The sequence below is a fragment of the Etheostoma cragini genome, chromosome 23 (assembly GCF_013103735.1).
Source record: "Etheostoma cragini isolate CJK2018 chromosome 23, CSU_Ecrag_1.0, whole genome shotgun sequence".
Classification (NCBI taxonomy): domain Eukaryota; kingdom Metazoa; phylum Chordata; class Actinopteri; order Perciformes; family Percidae; genus Etheostoma; species Etheostoma cragini.
In genome coordinates, this window is record NC_048429.1 from 7,172,002 (window position 1) to 7,177,881 (window position 5,880).

A 5,880-nucleotide genomic window follows, 5' to 3' on the forward strand; every position below is an offset into this window, starting at 1 on the left:
ATGCCAATATTTGTTGTTTCAATGCCAAATTTTATTTTCAATACCACAGGTTACTGTCACTGTTCTAGCTCCATAGCTTCATAAATAATGTGCGGAATAATAAAATCATAGCAACAAATACCAACGGACAAATATTCACGCAAAATACATTTCACAAACACAATGGTACACTTTTGTTCAGAAATGAAATCTGCTTTGCATTACCTCCTCTCGCTGTTGTAGACATATATTTATCCACCTCCATCAATCTTTTGTTTTTAGCCTACACCCTATTCTTCCTCTCAGTTCCACCCCTCCAATCCCTCCCACTCATTCTATCACCGTGTCTCCATCTCTCTCTGTCCCTCACATGCTGCTGCAGTCAAGAGGATGAAATCCCTCCATCAGTGAGTGGAGTCTCCACTGTCACTTGGAATCAGACAGCTCCAGAGAAGGCCGTAATTAAACAACTCAAGCTCTGGTAATTACCCTACAGTGGTCCTAATTACCCCATTCTCAGGGTGATTACAGCCTTCAGGGGGAGGGGATCAACTACAAAAAGCCCTCCCTGTCTGGGTGAAAGGGGATAGGAATGATGGCAGCAGGGAAATTTGTGGGCCGTTAATCCAGTGTCACTGGGAAAATGGAGGAAATGAGCAGGTACATTGAGACAAAAGGGCTATCTTGCTTTTGAAGGGTTGAGGTGACAGACCAGTATGTGCACCGAAAAAGGTTTTGTGCCCTTCATACAGAGATTACAAATACAACAAGAACCGCAACAAGATTGAAAGCTGTTCACACTAATGTACATTACACCTTGAAACTTTGCCAAAAAGGTTACAGTCTATCGCGTTCATCATGCTGTGTTCAGGAGTGTATCTTACACAGATCAGCGCATCTCCTCTCTGTCTCAGCATTTTTTTATACAAGAGGGGCTTTGCTGCTCTAAGCATATCGCTCTCTTCCTCTCTTTCCTTCCCCCCCTGAGGACGTGCTGACTGGGGGAGGGATCGATGCTCCGCTCCAACAGACACCGGTGTGTCGATTCAGCACCAGGCCAGAGGGACAAGGAAAAAGGGAAAGAAAAAAAGTGACATCTCGACTTACTCTCAAGAACTTGTGGCAGCCTTTGTGAAGGTGAGTCATTTTATTGCTAACAGGGACCCTTGGGACAACCACAGACTGGTATCGTCCTTTAGTGGAACACTGCAGTAAGGTGAGCCATGGTGGGACACATGCTGCACAGAGACAACTGTGCCCAATCCTTTTGGTGTGGACAATTAAGCATACATCTACCTTTTAAGATGTTTTTCCATAAACTTGAGAATAGGCAATATTGAGAATTATACAGTACACTCAATGTTTGCCTACTAATCTTGACCCCCTACCAACCAATTCCCAACAATAATTTAGGCGCCCTTATTTTGGTCCTTTTTTGTTTGTATCACATCCTGGCTATGGTTGCATGCTATTCCATTGATTTACAGGTGGCGTTAATGCTCAAAGAAATGCTGCAAAGGCCGGAAAAGGCAAGTTAGTTAATATAGGTGTAAAAAAATGTGGGTTTCCATCTATTAGGACAAATCTGCCTGCAAATGTTTTATGAGAAAGAAAGAAAATAATAGCAGGGACACACAATGCATGAGGTGAGCAACACTGAATCCAAACTAAAACTTTTTTTAAATAAGAACTTGACAGGGCACCTTGTAGTACCTGTTAACACAAACACATCTTGCTACTGTTTCTTATTAAGAGTTTTACGGGGTCATGCTTTAACTGGGAAGCAGCAACAGATGAAGCCTAAGACATCATTTGTAGTAACGGTGGAAACAAGAAATAAGAGAAAGAGAGATATGGAGAATGACATGTAACAAAGGTCCACGACTGGACGAATACCGAGGACGTTGCAGTCCACGGACGCCGCCTTGACCCCTAGGTCATCTCAAGTTTAACATGTTGTTATTTCCCTTCTGTGAAAAATCCTCAGTGTGCCCACATCAGAGACTGACCATGGGGGCTCGTGATGCTCAAAGTTCAGATAGCCCAACTCCCACTAATTGTAATACAACATCCAATCTGTCAACAAACCATACGGCCCAACGTCAGACTAGAGGAGTTTTATTTCGACCAAATTAGACCAGAAATACCATAAAATTTCATTAGACCGCATTGAACACGATGCAAGAACACACCCAACACCTTACAGCCATTTGTAGGCATAATGGGGATTGTTTTGTCAAAGCAACAAAACAACATCATTAGCATGCATTTGGCATTTTTTATACGTGGGCTGGAGGATCAGAGTAAGACATCTGCTATGTGTTGAGTGAGTGAGGAGGGCCATTTGAGTTAGCGTGCCGGGGTTCTTGATTGATGTCGCACACGGCGGAAAGTCCCGGCGGTCCCATTAGCAGCTACAGTCTGCATTACTGTCACATTCGTCAGCCATGATAGAGAACTGCTCCGCCGCCAAAGCCATCAGTAACCTGCCCCGTCTATGAAACGACACACAGGGACAAATGAATCGAATGCATCACTTCCCAGATGAACACTGGTTGAAACCAGAGACACACTCTGCTTTAATGCAGCCCTCAGCCCTTGTGAAATTTCTCCCATTTCAGCGGCGCGCATTTGGCATTCATCAAAACCGATATCACCTTTCATGGTCGCTTTTCCCTCTGTGGGCCATTCTCAGTCATAACAATTCACGTGGGATTAATAAAAGAGCAATACTTCAAAATATTTACATGACAACACAATATGATATTATGTACGTACAGCAGGCTCAGGGCATTGTTTGGTGAGAATGGTCCAGATGCAAGATTTCATTACTTCCTTTTTCTCTTGTGTGAGTAATAATATTGGCCTTATTCACAGGTGCAACACGGATAAGATATGAACCACCACACAAGTTGTGCTTCAAAGGTCACTCGAACATATATATATGTCTGCTGCACAAGAGTTTGCTACCATAACTACAAAAAAAGCTATACAAAGAAAAGATGTCAGTGCTGAACTTTCCCAATTCGCAATTCCCATAGCCTCTGGCCTGTCTGCATTACCCACAAAGCTCTTAGGGCCATGCCAAATGTCATAAAACTCAGATCAAATGTCTCTGGCTGTTTAAACAGCTCTGTGTTTGACTACACAAGACAATAGAGTCAAACAAAAAGCTTCTTGTACCGAACTAGTGTGTCTCTTACCCCCAAAACAATTAGCTTCATACATGACAACAGCACGCTGATGTGCTCGTGAAATAATAATTTACACTTTTAATGTGATTAGCCTGATCCCTCCTGCAGCCTAAAGGCTTCCATCACACAATGGAGCTGTTTGTAGAGCGCTGGGGATTTTAGTTGACATAATGGTGATGAATATGCAACTCAACCAAGACAAACAAGCATGGATATTTAGAATTCCACAATAATGAATTAAGACATTGCAAGATGTATCTTGGGTTCTGACACTTTCCCTTAGAGAAGCTCCAGTTTTTGAGAATCAACAGATCAGTCTACTGTGAGCGCATGCACACGTGTGCAAACGCTTGTGTCTTGTCTGCATCAGAACATATGCAGGCTATAGTGTTTGTACATATAGGGTCATTGGACAAAGCCTTAATCCATACGTTCCTATTCTGTATACAGTTCCTTGCTTGAACATATACTCAAATGCATGTGTGCGTGTGACTATGCATGTGTACATCATAAGCAATCACTATGTGACACAGATGACTTCATGAAATCGCCAGGAAACAGAATTGAATCAGTGGGACTCTGCTTACTTTAAAGAAGAAGGAATGTTTGTTATAGCGGCTGATGATAATCTGAACTCCACAGGCGGGCTCTATGCATGTTTTGGATGAAATCGCACGTCCTGTCCATCATTCTCACTCTATAGTTTTCCAGCACTCGTTTTAATGCAAACAGTGTTGTAGACAATAGCACTTTCATAGAAATTGTGACTATAAATCTACAGAAACTGAAGATTATTTATGCATACCATTTATTTTGAAATAAACAAACAATGGGAATGTGTCCTAGTTTAGCTCAGCACAAAAGATCATACTCTAACGAGCCAAACAATGCATCAACAATGATGCGCATGCAAGCCCAGCGCAGGTTCATCACTACTTGCAGAAAACATGTCAAGTTCAGCCAAAGGACGCGTGGACTAAAAACACCAATTCCATTGCGAACAACATGGCAAGTTCAAGCCTGCTTTCAACATGATCGCAAATCCACTTCAACAAAGCTACTGACAGCCTCTCTCTCTCTCTCTTAGCTTTGGGCAGACAACAAGAAGAAAGCAGAAGTGGACAGTCGGTGGTGTCAGTAATGAGAATGGATAGCAGCATGGCAACACTGTCTCGGCCCCATTGATCACATGGCAGTGAAGAGTGATGGAGCTCGGCGCGGGGAGAGAGGAGTGTGCATGTTGTACTTCTCCTCAGATCCATTCTAATTTACCTCTATATTGATAACTTCTCCCCTAGAACCATTCGTAGCAATGTGCCGTGCATGTTAGAGTGCAGTATAGAGTAAACACCCGTTTACAGCCATAGAGCAGTATCCATCATTCTGCAGAAGGCAGACATAATTGGAGACATTTATGGATGCATTCATGACTGCTTGTGTGTGTGTGTGTGTGTGTGTGTGTGTGTGTGTGTGTGTGTGTGTGTGTGTGTGTGTGTGTGTGTGCGTGTGCGCGTGTGCAGTGATCACTTCTAACTGAGGGCTGTGTCAATACAAGGAATAATGGTTACTCTGGGCAAATAGCTGAGAAATGAATTATTTAAGTTACTTTAACACTTGGCTGGCTCGGAGTCAACATCAGTCAGAATGACCACTAGCATGTCACTGAATGATGCTGAGGTGGCAAATACAAGGATGGTTCATCGTGGTGGTGACTCAACTAGGATGAGAACTTCCTTTTACATATAAATGTGGCCTCTTACTCTCGCGAACACACTTTAGTCCTGATTCTGTCTCAAAATTAGGATTCCCTCTGAAGTGGCAGTGTGTGTGCAAAGGGTCACATATGATCCAACACCATTACCCATACTTTTTCTCCTTCTTTCCTTTACTCCAGACTATGCCTCATAAATGTCATCCCGGTCTGTTGAAGCATTAATCTCTATGAGACTGGGGCCCAGTGACTCTCCAAAACAAACCAGTCTTGTTGAACTGCTCCACTGATGAATGAATGGTAGAAGCTTGGCAGAGCTAGAGGAAACAGAGAAGTATGGATTGGGTGGGAGGGATGGAGGGGTGTCTCTATCCATTTTTTTTGGGATGCAGGGGAGTGCAGCAGCAGCAACAGTGGGGTCTCCAGTGGGAAAAATATCAGCAGCATTATGGAGTGGGCTTGAGCCTGCCATCACCATCAATGAGAGGAAGCGGCCTGTCAGAGCACACAAAGGGGAGAAAGATACAATCCCAGACAAAGAATAAAGGAAGGGATGGAGGGAAGGAGAGAGGGAGAGAGGGAAACAACACATGAGGAAGCAAGAGACGGACAAAGAGAAGGATTAAAAAGCATTCTAATTAGAAAATGGAGGAGGCCGTGCAGGAAAGAGCTAAGGGAGCACTGATGAGAGACTTAGATAAACCACGAAAGACACACTGCAAACTGAAAGAGATGGAGGACAGATAGTGAGCCAGAGAGAGGAAGACAAAGAGAGAAAGACAAAGAACAAGTAAGAGTGAGCAAAAAAAATCAAGAGAAATTAATTAATCACCTTAAAGAACGAGGCGAAGAGGAACAATAGGAAACAAATAGACAATAGGAGACCAAATTAGATGAAAGGGAGAAAAATGTCCTTTCACAATGGCACATCAGAGCCTGCATGTGGCACCACTTGATAAGAAGAGTCTTTGCCACCTTCCAAGCTGGCACCCGAGT

At 43.2% G+C, this 5,880-nt stretch overlaps 1 long non-coding RNA gene across 1 annotated transcript in view; it reads left to right on the forward strand.

Moving 5' to 3' along the window:
* The window catches only part of LOC117938894, a 20,061-nt gene that overhangs the window by 3,089 nt on the left and 11,092 nt on the right, over positions 1-5,880 (forward strand). Inside the window, exons 2-3 of the long non-coding RNA XR_004655499.1 lie at positions 1,467-1,471; positions 3,885-3,889. This is a non-coding gene — a long non-coding RNA (uncharacterized LOC117938894). The remainder of the gene's footprint in view (positions 1-1,466; positions 1,472-3,884; positions 3,890-5,880) is intronic.